Raw genomic sequence first — 19,972 nt, forward strand, 5'->3', positions numbered from 1 at the left:
ATAGTAGATATTCAAGCCATTTTATTTGATTTTATCTTTTGTTCTTATATGATATGCTTATATATATGTATGTGTATATATATATATATATAAACATTTATCTAGTTAAATTTCTGTTTTAAATCATTAATTTACAGATGATAGGAGAGGGTATTTGTCTATATTTCTCATTTTAAAAACACAAATGGTGGCATATGATACTTGCTGATTTCTACCTTATTTAGTTAATGATAACAATATACAAAGGTATACAAAATCTTTAATGATCTAATGTGGATCTTTGCATTTGCCCTTAAATATCTGCTAGTTTATTTTTATAATTTTGTGTTTTGCAAGCAATATGTGTGAAAAGTCTTTGCTATTAATAAAGAAACCAATTTGGGTAGAAAAATATGTCTATGTATATATCTCAATATTGAGAAATAGAGCAGACCTTACATAATTCTTTATAACTGCAGTTCCTGCCGCACTGAGGGGGGAATTGGTATTAGCAAATTTCAGTAACAGTTTCTATTGATTGTGGCAATGATCCTTCCTAAGCATAGTAAATTCAGTGCAATAAACGGGTCATATATTACAAATTACACATATAGCTCTGGTATCAAATCATTAGTGAATTTAGCCATCACAAACAAAACCAGAAATCCATCAGGAATAGGTCATGTAGACAATTGTGACAGTTACAATGTAATAACCTAATACCTGTTTTTAAAGAAAATTTCAAATTTTGAGTATCTTGCTATTTAATATTATCAGATAAAAAATTTTATGGACCTAGGATGTTGTTGGTATTCAGAAGGTATTGAGAAATCCAGGCATATGTGGAACATGGAAAATGAAAGTCAAATCTCTCCAAATTAATTATTAAGATGCTGAGTCATTATGGCTAGAATATTTAAGGCTGTCCACTTTATTTTTTTCTTTTACCTCTCAAACTGTTTAGTTTTCTTACTAAAAAAAATTTAGATGTGGTATCAAAAAATATTTCTATTCACTTTAAAACAGAATTCTCATACATTGTGGTGGCTTCTGGGATCTGACCCAGAATAAGAAATCAGTGTGAGGCTGGATAAAGGCTGAACACCTTATTCTCCATGTGTCTTACTATTTATGCAAAAAATCTGCTTCTATATTATCTCTGTATAGTCAAGTAAAATTCCTTTCTAGGGCAAGCAAGAACGTTTGATTAATGAGTAACTACAATCAGTGAATTACTATGTGCAAGGTGTTTAGAATAGTATCTGGCACATAATGCTGGGCAAGGGCTGATAACCATACTTATCATTATTCTTATTTATCAATCCAGATTTCTTAATTAGAACATAATCATTATTAGGGGAATGTAATTTATCTGAAACTCTTAGCAAAACAAAATCTACAGATCCTGGAACTCATGGCAGAAGGTGGACATAAGTTCTTAATCTTCTCTTACTTAAATTGGTGTGATAATTGATTTTAAATTTTAAAAATTATTGAGATGTTTGTATATTCATTGTTTATATGAGAAATAATTGCTAACCAAAAGAGGTCTTGTCCCTTTGAGAACTAATTTTAAAATAGTTTTACTTAATGTTTTGATTAATGAATCTATGCTGTGATTTGGTGACATCTTGAGTTTCACTTACAGTTATAAACCTTGTTTGTGGAAGAGTTTATATGGGTGCATATGGGTGTAATTATCTGCTTCTCTGTGTCCAGTTTCTATGTGTGTGAATTTAGAATGACCTTGTGGCTAAACATCTTCCTTTGTGTTTCACAAATTCAGAGCACTGTTCATACTTATGACATTATCTGTAGGGAAAAAAAATACGTGTAATATATTTATATACATGAAAGCAAAAGAATAAATCTTTTTTAGCTATTTAGTTATTAAAAAGTATGTTCTCTAGAGATTTTTTCATATATGTATGTGTGTGTGCTATGCTATATGTAATATATATAAATTATGTGTTTGCAAATATCATCTATTAATCTGTTTAACTTTGTTCTGTTGTTATTTTAAGATAACTTTCAGAACTGCTTTTAGTCATGCTGGATGAAATAAAAATTTGACCTTGTTCTTCTTTAATTCGGAAATATTTTGCTATGTATATTTGGGTGTTGGTATGTTCTTAACTAATTACAGAGGATATAGAATAATATCCCTGAAAAATAGGGTAGTTATTTAATTAATTAGATAAAAGTACTGTGAATAACATTACCTGCTTTAATTTTCAGATTTACCTGCAGTGGCATCTGTACTAAAATAGTTCAAAACCAACTATGTAGTAAAATGATGATTAGGGAATAAATGGCTAGGAGTGTAACTGATTACAAATCAAGTAAATTAATAAAACATTAACTTAATATTTTCTTTTCAGTAGCAATGTCTTTAGTTTCATGTGCAAATCAGATCTAAAATCTTGGTTATAATCTTATTAAACACAATAGAACATTTTTTTTCATAATTGATCACTTAGGATAGCTTTAAAAAATTTAAGTGCTTATCTAAAATAAATCAATCAGTGAAACTTTGTTTTTTTTTAAATATTATTAAATTATCTTAACAACATAGTGGAAATGTCAACATTTATCAGTCACTTGAACTTTTAATAAAATGGTTCAGAAATATTTCACAGAATTCCTTGAATTAGTTACAACTGTCTATGCTTTTTATTTCATCTTGATAGCTTTCATATTTAAGTAATTCTGCATTTCTTTAGCCAATAAACTCTGCTTTAATTATAGAAGTATGTAGGCATATTGTATTGTTTCATAAGAATTCTGCCCAATACCAATCACAATAGGTTTTTTCATTGCTGTCATTTTCAGCAGAGCTAAAGATACTCACACATACATCAGCGCATCAGACTGTTCTATCCTCAATGTGTATGTGTCTTTGTGTATGTCACACCCTCTAAATTCAGGTGGCCTCAAGCTGTGCCATATAATTCCAGCCTCAATTAAACTTTCCAAGGTCAGCAGTGCTGTACCAGGTCAGACATAAATAAGGCAGAGGATAGTCCTAGGGTACAGAAAAGCCATATTTATTCTTTATCCACAGTTCATGGCTATCAAATAAGGCCTAGCAGAAGGAAAGACAGAGGAAGAAAAGGAAACCTCTCAAAAAGGTACTTTACACTTGAGTGTAGCCTTTGTTGAAAAAAAATTAGTATATGAATAATTCAAGACAATGAATTAGTAGTGGATGTGAGTGTGGGTTTTGGTGTGTGTGTGTATGTGTGTGTATATATATATATATATATATTTTTTTTTTTTTTTTCCCTCTAAGAATACAACTTTAACCAGAGTCCAGTGAAGAATATGTTGGCATAGCTCCAATATATTAACCCAGAAATCAAGAGATCTAATTTCTTTCTTTCTTTCTTTTTTTTTTTCCCCAACCACTAACTGATAGGGTAATTCTAGAACAAACTGTTTTGGTCAACCCAATACATATTTTATCACCATCAGTTTTCTCTTCCATAAAATGAGAAGTAGATAAGTCTATTGAATCTTCAAATTTTAAATTCTACTTTAGTCTGAGTTCTACTTGATAGTAAACAAAGATTCAATAAACTAAGTTAAAGAGAAGGACTTGACTGAGAGAATATATTTCTATATAATGCACAGGGATTAGTTTGTAAAATATATAAAGAACTCATAACAAAAATAACTTCCCTGATGGCTCAAGCAGGAAAGAAGCTGCCTGCAATACAGGAGACACAGGTTCAATCCCTAGGTCAGGTAGATCCCTTGGAGGAGGAAATGGTAATCCACTCAAGTATTCTCACCTGGAAAATCCCATGGACAGAAGAGCCCAGTGGGCTACAGACCATAAGGTACCAAGGAGTCGGATACGATTGAGCACACATGCATATAACAAAAATAAGATAAACTTCCCAAAAATGTACAAAAAGAATTAATAGGTAGTTCAACTAAACAGGAAATTAGGTTGACCAAGAAACACTTGAAAAGATATTAAGTATCCTTAATAATTTGGGAAGTGTAAATTAAATATTTATACCTTTTGACATCCATCAGTTTGGCAAAAAATTAATGTCTGATCATGTTAGGGATAAGTTAGGAGTGAGATTCCCAAATCATGCACAAGGTATGTCAGTGCACTACAGACAAATCACAAGCACAAAATCAAATCACAAATTTAAAAATTTGGAGGAAACCACAATGAGATCTGTGGAGTGTCAACTACAAACTGGCACTTGCTGAGAACATTTGCCAGCAACTAGACGACAAGGGCCTTTGCCATCTGCCTCTGAGAGATGGAGCCCTGTGCTGTTGAAGCCGCTGACCTTCAACACCCCCCTGAGGGGAATTCAGGGTGGAGAGTGAGGCACTCTGTGCTCCGGGGAAACCGGTAGAACAGGTCTTTAGATAGTTAGATATTTTCAGGAACTGATTTCATGATTCCAATCCTTGCATCTCTTAAGATCTAGAAAGTCACTAAATCTCTTCATGGTGACATCAGCTCCTCATGATTAGTGGGAACGTTTCTGTAAAGTGAGGGTTCATTGCGCTGAACTCCTCCTTCACCAAGATCTTATCTATGGACCTTCCCTCATTGCCTCTTTGGAGCAGTTGCTCAACTGCTGCCTGAGGTGCTGTCTCTTGAGCTGCTGTCCTCATTTTGCCCCAGATTTTAAAACTGAACTTGCAGCTCTCACCTCTGTGCATCTTTTTAGTCGGCAGGAGCAGTGTGTATTCTCCTAGCTTGCGGCAGCTCACAGGCTCAAATATGCGCTCTTCAGTGACATCAGATCCTTGCAAAGCAAAGTTGTCTGTGCATGCTCTAATAAAATGAAGGGGCTGTGTGACCGATGGGCAATTCTGGACACTGTTCGATCGAGTTTGCTGTTCTATCACATCCAGCACAGAACTCTTTTCAGTTGGGCTGAGTAGAGTTTGAGACTTAATTTAAGACTGGGCCAATGGACTTCTTAGAGCCTATCCAGGCAGGTTGCTGTCATTATTTCTCATAAGTTAAATATTAAGTACTAAATGCACTACATAAATTAGGGGATAAATCAAAGGGGAGGGGGGAGAAAGGGAAAAAGGTATATTTCTGGGTAGATGGCACAGTTTGTAACTCCTTATCTCCCACTCAGATTTCCACTGGAAATCACATTGCTGGATTTAGCAAAACAACAACAGTAAACAATCGTGGGACATACTTATTTGAAAATTTGTTTGTTGTTTCTCTGAAATAAAAATTAACTCGGTGTCCTGTATTTTATCAGTAATCTGACATGGAAATAATAAATAAGATATATAGTAAGAAACAAGAAATACTCAAAATTAGGGATGTGCTAGCTACACAAACGACTTTTGAAGAATTTCTGTAAATGAAGGGCAAATGATACATGCGAGTCACAGTTCTCCCATGAGAAAGCAGGACACCCAAGACACTGTGGAAAACAAGGAAACAAACAAGATTCCTTGACCCAGACAGGTGAATAGAGTTTATAAGTCAGAGGGAATTGAGAAACAGACAGCTGAGTGACGAGGAAGTGTGAAAAACTAAAGAAAAATCCCTCTATAAAAAGATAATGAAAGTGGAAGCAGGACATTGACTTGATGGATTCAGCAGACAGTAAATTTAGAGGAGAAGAAGGCAAACTTGAGATGTAGCTCAGCTGATTCAGAGGTGAATCAAAACAAAGACTGTTGCAATGGAAAGTCTGAGATATTCAATGATTTGAATGAACAAATGCATTAGAAAACATTTGAAAAAAATTCAGCATAAATCATGTAAAAACAATGGTCTCTTAATTAAATATGGAAAAATTCCATATTGTGCAAATAAAAACAAATAATTGGAGAGAGGAATGGGAAAAAGATGCAAAAGCATGCTGAATTTCTAAATATGAATCTTGACATGCTTGACGTGAAGTGAAAGTCACTCAGTCATGTCCAACTCTTTGGGACCCCCTGGACTGTAGCCTGCCAGGCTCCTCTGTCCATGGAATCCCCCAGGCAAAGAATTCTGGAATGGGTAGCCATTCCCTTCACTAGGGGTTCTTAAAGACCAGGGGATGAAACTCAGATCTCTCTCTGCAGCAGATTCTTAACCATCTGAGCCACCAGGGAAGCCCCTGACATGCTTAATTAGAAAAAAAAATAGATTCTAGTAGATTTGGAGTAATCATAAGGGCAACTATACAGTGACAATTCTCTGAACCAACTAATCATGGGGACATTAAAAAAGAAAAAGTAGAGAGAAAGGAAACAGAAAATTCAGAAAGTAGACTATGATAAGAACAAATGTAAGTTGACAAATATGACTGCCTTAAACTTTTCTATTAAATGACAAATACATTTGTGGCTCAGCTGGTAAAGAATCCACCTGCAATGTGGAGACCTGGGTTCCATCCCTGGGCTGGGGAAATACCCTAGAGAAGGGAAAGGCTCCACTCCATTATTCTGGTCTGGAGAATTCCATGGACTGTATAGTCCATTGGGTCACAAAGAGTTGGACATGACTTAGTGACTTTCATTTACTTTAAGTTTTGAGTCACAGAACAATATTGAATTTTATGCTATTATAAAGGGATATTACTAAAATACATAAAGGAAAAGTAAAAGAAGCCCCAGATTATATTACACAAATCAAGATGAACCACACACAGAAAAGCAAGGAGAATGGAAAGAAGAACTCAGGACACAATATTAAACGGATAATTTTATAGTACTAAAAAATCCAGAGCCAAATGACAAAGCATGGAAATCTAGGAAAAAGTATCTCCAATAAATATGAAACAAAAGTACAATTCTAGCAGAAGAATTAGCAAACTAATGTTAATTTTTTTAAGTATATTGAGAATTATTTCCCCAAACCAGAGAGTACCATTTTTTATCAGGTTCTTTGGAAAACTACCAAAATATACATATATAATATTGGTGATAAAATACCTCAAAATTCTAAAATGAAGAAACATCAGAGATCATAGCTTTTGGGAGTTTCTCTATAAAAGGCTCTCTAGAAATCATAATTTAAAAAATGAAAGGTGAGAACATGCAAAATTATATATGGAAAAGGGTCTATAAATATATAGTGGGAAAACTTTTGAAAAGAAAAGATACATATTTTAAATTTTATTAATCAATATTAATAAATTTGAAAACCTCAATGTAACAGATTTTTATAAGAAAGCAAAAATTACCAAGTTAAATTTATAAACATTAATATATAAATAACTCTAGAACAATGTAACAATGACTAAAAAAGTACACTTAGTCAAGATAGTTTGAAGGGTAGCTTGCTTCAAACTTATCAAGAGAAATGAGAAAATCATGGTCTGTAAGAAAGTAAAGAAATTAGGTAAAAAGATGGAAAAATTCACAGTTTATTTCAGAATGTACATAATTCTGATGATGCCAAATTCAGCATGTACACACACACTAGATACTAACTCTGCTGTTAATTTGGTTACTTTACAAAAGTTTAAAATCTTTGATAATGAATAAGTTTTAAAATGAAAATCTCCCAGCTATAATAATGTTTTATAATTAGAAAACAGTTAATAAAAAAGGAAAGCCTATAATATCAGCTTCTATGATGAAAGCCTACAATAACTTGCTGATATTAACAATCAGCCCATAGAAAGTCATTTAATGACATTGACAAATGTTTATGATGTAGTAAATGAAAATAGCTCCCTTTAAAGAGAAGTATAGTACAAACTAGTTTAGTGTTTAATAACACATACATGTAAAATATAATTAAAAATATAAAAATATAATTATAGTCATGTCTGACTCTGTGTGATCCCAGGCTCCTCAGTCCATGGGATTCTCCAGGCCTCCAGGCAAGAATACTGGAGTGGGTAAACTTTCACTTCTCCGAGTCGGTTTTCATTCCAATCCCAAAGAAAGGCAATGCCAAAGAATGTTCAAACTACTGCACAATTGCAGACATCTCACACGCTAGCAAAGCAAAGTAATGCTCAAAATTCTCCAAGCTAGGCTTCAACACTACGTGAACTGAGAATTTCCAGATGTTCAAGCTGGATTTAGAAAAGGCAGAGGAACCAGAGATCAAATTGCCAGCATCCACTGGATCATAGAAAAAGCAAGAGAGTTCCAGGAAAACATATATCTCTGCTTTATTGACTATCCAAAGCCTTTAACTGTGTGGATCACAACAAACTGTGGGAAATTCTTCAAGAGATGGGAATACCAGACCACCTTATCTGCCTCTTGAGAAATCTGTATGCACCTCAAGAAGCAACAGTTAGCAGGACATTAAACAACAGACTGGTTCCAAACTGGGAAAGAAGTATGACAAGGTTGAATATTGTCACTCTGCTTATTTAACTTACATGCAGAGTACATCATGCAAAATGCCAGGCTGGATGAAGCACATGTTGGAATCAAAATTGTAGGGAGAAATATTAATAACCTCAGGTATGCAGATGACACCACCCTAATGGAAGAAAGTGAAGAGAAACTAAAGAGGCTCTTGATGAAGGTGAAAGAGGAAGGTGAAAAAGCAGGCTAAAAACTCAGCATTCAAAAAATGAAGATCATGGCATCCAGTCCCATAACTTCATGGCAAATAGATGGGGAAACAATGGACAGTGAGAGACTTTCTTTTCTTGGGCTCCAAAATCACTGCAGATGGTGACTGCAGCCATGAAATTAAAAGATGCTTGCTCCTTGGAAGAAAAGCTATGACCAATATAGACAGCACATTAGAAAGCAGAGACATTACTTTGCCAACAAAGGTCCTTCTAGTCAAAGCTATGGTTTTTCCAGTGGTCATGTATGGATGTGAGAGTTGGATGGTAAAGACAGCTGAGCACCAAAGAATTGATGCTTTTGAACTGTGGTGCTGGAGAAGACTCTTGAGAGTCCCTTGAACTGCAAGGAGATCCAACCAGTCCATCCTAAAGTAAATCAGTCCTGAATATTCACTGATGCTGAGGCTGAAGCTCCAATACTTTGGCTACCTGGTGTGAAGAACTGGCTCACTGGAAAAGACCCTGATGCTGGTTAAGATTGAAGGTAGGAGGAAAAGGGGATGACAGAGGATGAGATGGTTGGATGGCATCACCAACTCTAGGGGCATTAGTTTGAGTAATCTCTGGGAGTTGGTGATGGACAGGGAAGCCTGATGTGCTGCCATCCATGGGGTCACAAAGAGTCAGATGTGACTGAGCGACACAGAACTGATAAAGCATACAGAGTATAATTCAATAAAACTTGCTATCCATCTACTATGCTCCAGACACATTAACTGTTTAATTTTGGCATTCCTTATATACTTCAAGGTATAAGTTCATTTAAATGAGATGCCTGTAAAAAATTAGGAAGTGTATCTACAAATAACTCAGTCATAGAGTAGAACAGTTAGCTCCATACTGTTGGATCTTACTGTAGGATCGTTTCTTCAGGCTTCTGACAATCACAGTCAAGGACACATTATAACTGAGGAGGAGACAGGTTGGTTAAATGGTGTTGGACTGAATATAAGAATAATGGGACTTTGTTATTGTTGTTTGTTTTATTTAATTGATTTCCTTACCAGGGCTTCAGTCTTTAATCTCTAACCTGAGGATAATTATTTCTATTCCACATATTTCTTCTTAAGTTTACACCAGAAACCATTAACAAAACCTTTTACCTCATAGTAAATGTTAATTCAATCTGATACTATAAATATGCCTTTAAAGAGGAAATTTTCTTTTAAAATACAGCTTCCAAAGTTTGTTTTTCACTTGCTAGTGAATTTTTTCCTCTTCTCAATCTCAACTAAAATCAACCTTATTTAAAAGTAATTTATATCAAGCAACATTTTTCTTCCCCTTGTTTCTCAAAGAGATTTAGCAACATTCTTTGTATATCCAGTGTAACACCATTAAAATTTACCTCTAAGTCCTGTGGACATAGCTCACCATCTCCTAAATATTTGATCTTTAATATCAGGAGATAGTAGAACACAGTGGGCCCCCTTCACTGGTTCCTGTACCCTATTAAACTCATTTCTAATTTGCAGTTTAGGGATAGAAGTCCTGTACTTTCACAAGTCCAAGTTAGGTTAGTTATATTTACTGAGTTATTAATTAACTTACAAAGAAAATAAGAAGGTGTGTTTTGCACTTTGTGAGGTAGTTCCAGTCTGTTTGAATTTCCTAGTTTATCCTTTATCTAAAACGGAGAGAGATCCCAACAGCAGGTATGCCAAGGCTCCTTTTTCAAGGGCTGGCCAGAGATTGCGAAACAGAAGTGTCCCAAATTCTTCTTGGCAAATCTGCTTGAAGCATGAAGATTGACACAAAGTTCACAAAAATCCTTGCATTAAGTGTATAGAATCACAGAGATGCAAACAGGAAAGAAGATAAATGCCAACAGTGGTTAAAATATTATAGTAACAATCAGAGCTTTGTAGCTGATAAAATTCTCTCTGTATTTAATTTAATTTGATGATTATTTTTATTTTAAAATGTTATTAGAATACAGTAGATTTACAATGTTATATTAGTTTCAGCTAATCAAGGAGATCAAACCAGTCAATCCTAAAGGAAATCAACCCTGAATATTCATTGGAAGGATTGATGCTAAAGGTGAATCTCCAATACTTTGGCCCCCAATGTGAAGAGCCCACTTATTGGAAAAGACCCTGATGATGGGAAAGATTGAAGTCAAAAGGGGAAGAGGGTGGCAGAGGGAGATGGTTAGACAGCATTACCGACTGAATGGACATGACCTTGAGCAAACTCTGGAAGATAGTGAAGGACAGGGAGACATGGCATGCTGTAGTCCATGGGGTCCCAAAGAGTCAAACATGACTTAGCGACTGAACAACAACAGTTAGTTTCAGCTATAGAGCATAGTGAATTGGTTATACTTATATTCATTTTTTTCAGATTCTTTTCCCATATAGGTTTTTACAGAATATTAAGTAGAGGTCCCTGTGCTTTATAGTAGGTCCTTGCTGTTATCTGTTTTATATATAGCAATGTATGTATGTTAGTCCCAAGTTCCTATTATGTTAATTCAGTGAATTCAGGGATATGATGGCTAAAACTTTATTTTAGCTCTGCAATTGCCAGATATTCTGCTGGACACTTTAAATGTAATAATCCATTTAAAACCTTGTGTTTTATAATTCTTGCTTTCTAGGTCAAGATACTAATGTCTAAGGTCTGTGAAGAAGTGACGTGACCAGAGTCACAAAACTAGAGTGGCTGAGCCAGGGCTCAAATCTAGAGTGATGAGACAGAGATAACTTTTATTATTATTTTAATATCTGACACTGAAATTTTCCCAGGGAGAGAAATGTAGTAATGATTTATTGTTGTTTAGTTGCTAAGTCATGTTTGACTCTTTGCAACCCCATGGACTTTAGACCGCCAAGTTCCTCTGTCCATGAGATTTCCCAGACAAGAATCCTGGAGTGGATTGCCATTTCCTTCTCCAGTAGTAATGTTTATGTTTGGCTAAAGTCTTTTTTTTTTTTTTTTAATTTATTTTTGGCTGTGCTGGTTCTTTGTTGCAGCGTGCAGGCTTTCTCTAGTTGTGTAGAGTAGGGGCTACTCTTGTGGAGAGTTGCTCATTGCGTTGGCTTCTCTTGTTGAGCACAGGCTCCTGGCACACAGGTTTTGGTAGTTACGGCTCGAGGGCTCCAGAGATCAGGATCAGTACTTGTGGTCCACAGGCTTAGTTGCCCCAAGGTATGTGGAATCTTCCCGGACCAGGGATGGAAGTGATGTTTCCCACATTGGCATGGATTCTTCACCACCGAGCCATCGGGGAAGTCCTGGCTAAAGTCTTAATGAAATAGGACTTCTTGATATCAGAGGGCAGATGATGTAGTTGATAGTGATGAGAGGAAGAAGAGAGAATAAACAAAGTACATCTGAAAACTTGTACAATATGGGAGGGATATCCTGATCATAAATCACCATAGTCTATTAAACACATGAATATAGTTTTTTGTTTTTGTTTGTTTGAATAGTGGACACTGAAAAGAAAGTTTTATAATGGGGTAGCTGTTGCTGTTCAGTTGCTAAGTCACTCAACTCTTTGTGACCTCATGGACCCACCAGGCTCCTCTGTCTATGGGATTCTCCAGGCAAGAATACTGGAGTGGGTAGCCATTTCCTCCTCCAGGGGATCTTCCTGACCCAGGGATCAAACCTGCGTCTCCTGCATCAGCAGACATGTTCTTCATCAGTGAGCCACCAGTGAAGCTCCTATACCTGTGAGTTTGTTTCTATTTTGCATGTGCATTCACTTGTATTGCTCTTAAATTGTGTGTAAGTGATATCATACAGTATCATATAAGTCTCGAACTCCACTCTCGGCTGCCCTAAACCCAGTGCAATGCTGTGGCATGGAGATGGCAGGACCAGAGCATTACAAGGTAGATAATGCAGTCATCCACAGGAAAACCATCAATGTTGCTTCCCAGTGGAAAGGCAGTCCCGACCATTGAACTTGGAGCACAGTGCTATCCTGTGGACTGTAGCCACAGGCTTCTCTGTCCATGGGATTCTCTAGGGCAAGATTACTGGAGTGGGTTGCCATGCCCTCCTCCAGGGAATCTTCCCAACCCAGGGATCAAAGCCAGGTCTCTTACATCTTCCTGCATTGGCGGGCAGGTTCTTTACCACTAGTGCCATCTGGGAAGCCCAGAGTCTGCATGGTAAATAGTTATAAAATGGAGCCTTTCTAAAATGGTGGGGTAATTACTGCTTTTAAGAATTTAAAGAATCATAGTGCAGAAATAGAACAATTTTTAACCCACTAAAGAAGAGAAGTCATAGGTCTCTGTTCTTGTGGTATAGGAGCTGTGGATAATATTAGAGACTTCATATAATTCTAAGGATTAAAAATAAGGCAAACAAGAAATGGTTCCAAGAGAGTAATTTTCTTAAAAGGATATTTTATAATTACTTAAAAAAATTATAGATAGATCTAACCTGTCTATCCTAAAGGAAATCAGCGCTGAATATTCATTGGAAGGACTGATGAAGAAGCTGAAACTCCAGTATGCTGGTCACCTGGTGTGAAGAACTGACTCACTAGAGAAGACCCTGATGCTGGGAAAGATTGAAGGTGGGAGGAGAAAGGGATGACAGAGGATGAGATGGTTGGATGACATTACTGACTCGATGGGCATGAGTTTGAGCAAGCTCCGGGAGTTGGTGAAGGACAGGGAAGCCTGGTGTGCTGTAGTCCATGGGTTGCAGAGTTGGACACGACTGGGCGACTGAACAGAACTGAAAAAATTATAACATATGAGAAATTAATACCTAGTTGATATGTATTTTTTCCTATCATAAGGGCTCCAAAATTTTTCATTAGTGGAATACACATCTGAGCAGCTGGCTGAATATGCTGATTAGACTGACTAAGGCAGAAGAGAGATGGTGGGAGAAACAGAATAATATTAAGTAAAATTCTTTGTTTTTGGGATCTTGGTATTCAACAGCACTCAGTCACCTGGTAAAAGGAGTAGGGACCAAAGGCCAAATCTTCTGTGGGGAACTAGTTTGGTATCCACGTGGGAACTAGTTTGGTATCTAGTTGGGAGCTAATTTGGTATCCACTTGGGAACTAGTTTGGTATCCACTTGGGAACTAGTTTGGCTCCCCAGGGGGTGCTGTGGTAAAGAATCTGCCTGCCAATGCAGGAGACACAAGAGACACAGGTTTGATCCCTGGGTCTGGAATATTCCCTAGAGGAGGAAGTGGCAACTTGCTCCAGTATTCTTGCCTGGGAAATCCACAGACAGAACAGCCTGGCAGGCTATAGTCCATGGGGTTGCATAAAGGCAGACAGGACTGAGCGACTGGGGACACACACTCACAGCCTGGTACCCATTGTGATATACCTCATAGCAACGGTTAGGTGTCTGCAACATGGATACATTAATCAGAGGCTATAATTACTGAGAATAGATACTGGTCCCTCTGGAAAATAAGCAGTGCTCTGAAGGAAGAGATAATGGAACAACTTATAATCAACATATGGTGATTTAGCAAGGTGGGAAACAACTGAGTGCTGCCTACCAGTCAACTATTTCCTGGTCGACCGTTTTTCGGAGCTCCATCTCAGAGGTATGTCAGCCATCACAGGATCTTCATGACCACCTTAATCACAATTTAAACCCATTTATCCATGTGCTATTACCAAATGGGAGAAACAACTAGAAACATTCATTCTTATGATAATTCTGCACATTCTTTAAAGAACATTATAAAACTACCCCTCAGTTTTTGCTTTTCTTCTCTGAAGAACAAATAATTTCATCTCCTTTTATGTTTCCTCAGGGGTCCCATTTTCCTGTCCTTTAATCATTGTTATTGTTTCCATCTGTACCAACTTTAATGTTTTCTATTCCTTTTAAAGTATGTGTCTGCTAATTAGATTCAGTACTATCAAAATTAGAATAGGTCTAAAATACCTGTTGATCTATTATTGGAATAACTATCTCTATTTCCATAAGGCAAGGTATCAAAAATGTTGGTAAGGGCAAGGGGAAAATAAAAATTTAACTGCTACCTGAGAGGATATTTCCAGTTCCAGAAAGTAGTTCTAAGTAGTAGAAGTTGCCCTGAAGAGAAAAGCAAAGATGCCGAACAATGTAAGAAAATGATTCTTATGAAAGTTAACTTGTAAAAAACGAACACAAAAATTTTAATCTATAAAATGATTATAAATGCAAATGTATGCCTGCATACAAATGGGCAAGCACAGAAAAAGAACATGCAAGAGGAAATTTTTTCTTAGAGCAGCATAACTTTTCTGCATTTTTTCAATTTTAATTTTCCTGATTTTAGCAGCGCTGTTTGTGTGATAGCTGAAACACAGTTTTATAAGAACTATCTGGAGAAAAAGAAGGAAAATTTAGACCACCTAATAATGTAATAATATTTAAGATTAGGAAAAAACTTAAAGTTCATACAGATCTATTCTACTTTAATGCATTTTATAAATCTTACAGAGATCATCTACTTTTTGCTATTATGCTTATAGTGAATAGAGGATGAAACATTGATATAATTTGTACTCTGGAATGTCTTGCCTGATCCCTTAACCTGGAATGACAATAAAAAGTCAAAAATTTAAAACCAGATTAAAAATAGAAAAAGTATGCTCAGAATTTTAGGTCTAGAAGTGCCTTTACACACCATTTTGTCTAATACCCTAATTTCACAGATGAAAAGGTAATGACCAAAAAGTAGGACTGAAATTTTCATGGTAACATACTAATAGAAAAACACAGAATATAGAATTGTTCTGCTGTGAGGCACCTCTAGATATTTGTAACTCACACACTATTAAATCCTGCACATGACCCAAGAGTAATAGAATCTCATTAAATGAGAGTGTTGGGACTTTGTAATTTCTCTCTTGATAGAGACCATGTTTCCTATCAGTTGATGTTTTCCTTAAATGTGGCTAATTCAGGGACTAATAAGTACTTGGTCTTGTCTTGGCTCACAAGAGAATATCACAAACCCATCATTAATCATGATTTAATAAAATTCCCACGAATTTTGAATATAAAATTTTATTGTGTTTTAAAAAGTTGATTTGCTTTATGCTCCTTTTAACAGATAGATGGGTAAGATAGATAAATAGATGATACATGGATGGATAGAGAGATACATGGATACATAGATAAAGGAATTCTTACCTGGTTAATCTGGACCATAAAGAAAGCAGAGCACTGAAGAATTGATGCTTTCAAATTGTGCTGCTGCAGAAGATTCTTGAAAGACCCTTGGACAAAAAGGAGATGAAACCAGTCAATCTTAAATGAAATCAACCCTGAATACTCATTGGAAGGACTGACGCTGAAGCTGAAGCTCCAATACTTGGGCTATCTGATGCAGACAAGCCAACTCATTGGAAAAAACCCTGATGCTGGAAAAGAGTGAAGGTGGAAGGAGAAGAGAGAGACAGAGGATGAGCTGATTGGATGGCATCATCAATTCAATGGACATGAACTTGGGCAAACGCTGGGAGAAGGTGAGGGGCAGGGAGGCCTCGTGTGCTGCAGTCCATGGGGTGGTGAAGAGTAGGACAGGACTTACTGAACAAAAACACTAATCTTAATTATCTGCATTTTTGTTTAATTTTTTGTTGATAGCTCAAAATTCTTGAAATTTTCAAAACATTGGTGTTGGGTTTCTTTTTTTCCCTCTTCTATCTCTAGAATAGTTTTTCATCTTAACTTTTGATATTTATCATAAACTCAAGTATCATTTTTCTGACCTTAAGAGTTAATAATACCAGTGCATTGTTTCCATCAATAAAATAACTATCCCATTTAAAGTAAAACTGTTAAAAGTCTTGAACTTCAAGTGGATTCTTCAGACTTCTCCTGTCAGATATTGAAAAGAACCTAATGTTGTGCCTGGCATCTAGTTGAATTTCAGTAAAAATTAGATGAATGAAAGAAAGACAACGACTCTCATTTCTGCCCAGCAGAAATCAGTGTCCTAGACAAGGTAACTTTAGCATCATTGTTTCTTTTCACTCCCAGAGTGGCAACTTGCCTAAGGAGGCTTTGGAAGACATGTTTTCCAAATAAATAATCATATTAAAGCTATTTATGTTCATTTAATTTTTCAAAGGGTGCTCAGAAATAATGTTTCTTTGATGTCATCAGAGTAGAGACATCCTTGGGCATCCACAAGAATTGGTTTCAGGACCCCATGGATACCCAAATCTGCAGATGCTCGATTTCCTTACATAAAATGGCACAGTGCAGGTAGACAGTATCCACGTTCCACATCCATAGATGCAACCAACTGCAGATGGAATTGTTACATCCAATAAACTAATAGAGATGCAGTTGGTTGAATCCAAGGAGGCATGAGCCCTTGGATACTGAGTGCAAACTGTACCCATAGGAGATGGACACCTTGAAGCTTGCAATTTAGAGACAGAAGCTATTTCATTTTGATGAATTCTAAAAAGAAATAGTTTAACTGCTGGGAACTCTTGTGTTTGGTTCCAAATATTGAAAGAAATGTCCTCAGTTCAGAGGTGATAGGCTCTACTTTTAAAATACGCTCCCTAAGTGTTTTTGTGTTCTAAGTCACATAAAGTTCAGGCATATACCATATGCATGGCTTCCCAATTTTTGTGGCAAAATGAAAAATCATTTTGTGGAATGCTTTGCAAAATGTTTGGCTTTGAAGAAAATCTAAGAAAACATCTTGTCTCTTTCTTTCTCTCTCTTCCTCCCATTTTTGCTTTCACTCTCTCTCACATACCAGTACACACTTACACACAAACATTCACACCATTCAGTGTCTTTTCAGAAAGAACACTGACTCTAAATGACCAAAAGAAAAAAAAAAGCTTTTCCCCCTCTTCCATTAAAAGTAAATTGAACTAAGGGTATATAAACCTTATCAAAAAGGATATATAAACCTTGTCAAACTCCTTCTATATCTATAATCTGAGATGGAAATTATATAAATCAGTAATCTTATAAGTTTTAGTATATATAATATAGATCTATAATTTTCATAGACAGGCTTTTAAAAAATATTTTAGTCAAAAAAACTATTTTAGTCAAAATGGAATTGGGTGAAATATGATGATGGTGGTCCATATCTTGGTGTTACAAGGTAACTTTCTGTGCCACAAGCAGTTTATTAAATGTAAACAAACTTCTATTAATGTTACTTAAAATGAAAATAAATATTTAGAACAAGATCTTCAAATACTATAAAGCAGGTTTTGTTTGCTTTTGCACTTACTCACTGTGCTGTGAGGTTCCATAGGTTAAAAATCCTGACTAAAAATATCATTCCTCAAAGTATAGTTTGTTAAAGTTGTTTACATTTAGCTATTCCAATAGAAACTTGTTTTCAACTCTGCAAGCCTATAAAACTGCAGCCTTCTTCCCAGCCCACTTAATTACCTTCCTAACTGAAGTATGGGCTTCCCTGGTGGCTCAGATGGTTAAAAATCCACCTGCAATGCAGGAAACGTGGGTTCGATTCCTGGATTGGGAAGATCCCCTGGAGAAAGAAATGGTAACCCACTCCAGTGTTCTTGCATGGAAAATCCCATGGACAGGGGAGCCGCGAAAGAGTCAGACTTGACTTAGCAACCAAACAACAACAGAATTGTGAGTCCTCAGTGGTCTGGCTGTGAATCAAACACAGCAGGAGTGAGTGGGTTGGGATTTGAGTAGTGGGGGGAAGGTTCTTGTTACAGTAGCTTAGACATGAAAACAAAAGTCAAACTTGCAATTTGAAAAATGGAGACTATTTTTTTTTTCTTTTCTTTTTTTTTAGTTCAATTGTATTTTAATCCAGTTTAAGTGAATTTCCTAGTTTTGCCATTAAGGAAATATAAGGAGGGGGCTTCTTGGTCCAAAGATTTTTTAAAAAACTAAATGAAAGTGCCCTTATTCTGGAACACCAGAGTCTAATAGTAACTCTGGCTGTGATATGAATACTTCAGGAGAATGATTCAAGAATACTGTGAGTGTTCTTGCTCTTTAATGTGTGATTACTGATAATTTTGTTGTAGTCTCTTGGTAATAGATTGCCCTTTATATGTGCTTACTTTTAGTTTGAATGGATCTTTCTGATAGTGTTAGAAAAACATCTTTTTTATTTTAACTAGAAAGCATGTAGTATGAGCAAATGAGACTATATGCTTTGGTATCTCTTTTTCTCCCAGGTATGACCGTTTAATGTACAGCTATAGAATACGAAAATGAGTTTATTAAGTTTACTTAGAAATGATTCAAAGATATCTGTATGAGCTCCTTGAGCTATGTCAACATTTTCTTGAAAGATACCTGATATTATTTGATGTTTACTTTTTTAAGTATAGTATTTGTAAGTTAAAGTGCACGGGGACATTTTATTACATTTTAAATGTAATTCCTGATCCCCAGATGCTGTCCATATAAATCTGAACAAACCCAAGACATCGCTATCTATATTAGATCAACAAATCCGCTCAGTCCCTGGGCTAGTGTTAAGAATAAGCAGCAAAAGTGAAATTCCTTGGTAATAAAACTTCTGTTTCTTGACAAGTGTGATGTAAGGACATTTTTTGCTATGCTGCCTACACCTTTCAAAGTAGGTTACACTGTACGGTCCGATTATGTCTTCCTGTAACCTCTATTTCAAAAGTGCATGCCGTGTAAATAATACACTTTTCTAACAACTGTTTTAATGGTCATGTTTTTAAGGTCATCTTCATGTGAAATTCAAAACTGCAAAGTGCTGAAAATCCAATTTTGTTTCCAAGGAAAGGATGTTTTCTTTTTCTTTTCTTTTTTTTTTCTCCTTTGGATTTTTATTACTATTTCTTAAAATGGCAATCTCAATGGGAATTGGCATACTCATACATCAAACTTCATTTGCACTAGCATCAGGTTAAATAATTTTTTTAAGCTTTAAATGCATCATGAAATTGGGCATACCTATGTGGGCAATTGCTATTGACTTCTCAAATTATTTTATTACACGTTTCTTCTTGAGACCAGACAAATAAGATATTTTCAGGGCTAGAAGACACAAATTTATCTCTTCCTATTACCCCCAAATCACACTGTAAAATGCTGTGTCTTCTGGTTGGCGGGGGGAGGGGAACCCCACTCACTTATTACCAGCTAGTGCACCTCCAGAATAATTTCTAGAGCTATTTCCCTGCAAATAACCACAAATATATATCTATATATATATATAGATAGAGATATAGCATTCATTATTTTTTTATGATTATGACATGCTGTTTTAGAAATTTGGAAAATTATATAAAAATACAGTGGGAAAAAAATCTTTATAATTCTACTCAGAAAATCATGATTTATTTTTGAGATATCATAATCTTTTGCCAATTTCAGCTTTGCCAACCAAAGGTCTGGGCTGATATTGTTTTGTATTTACCATGCCAAAATTTAAGATCTACAACCCATTTACCTATATAGCATTCAGTTCAATTTCCTTGAATAAGTGTAGCATGATGAGACCTCTTTAAA

The sequence above is a fragment of the Odocoileus virginianus genome, chromosome 16 (assembly GCF_023699985.2).
Source record: "Odocoileus virginianus isolate 20LAN1187 ecotype Illinois chromosome 16, Ovbor_1.2, whole genome shotgun sequence".
NCBI classification, from domain to species: Eukaryota; Metazoa; Chordata; class Mammalia; order Artiodactyla; family Cervidae; genus Odocoileus; species Odocoileus virginianus.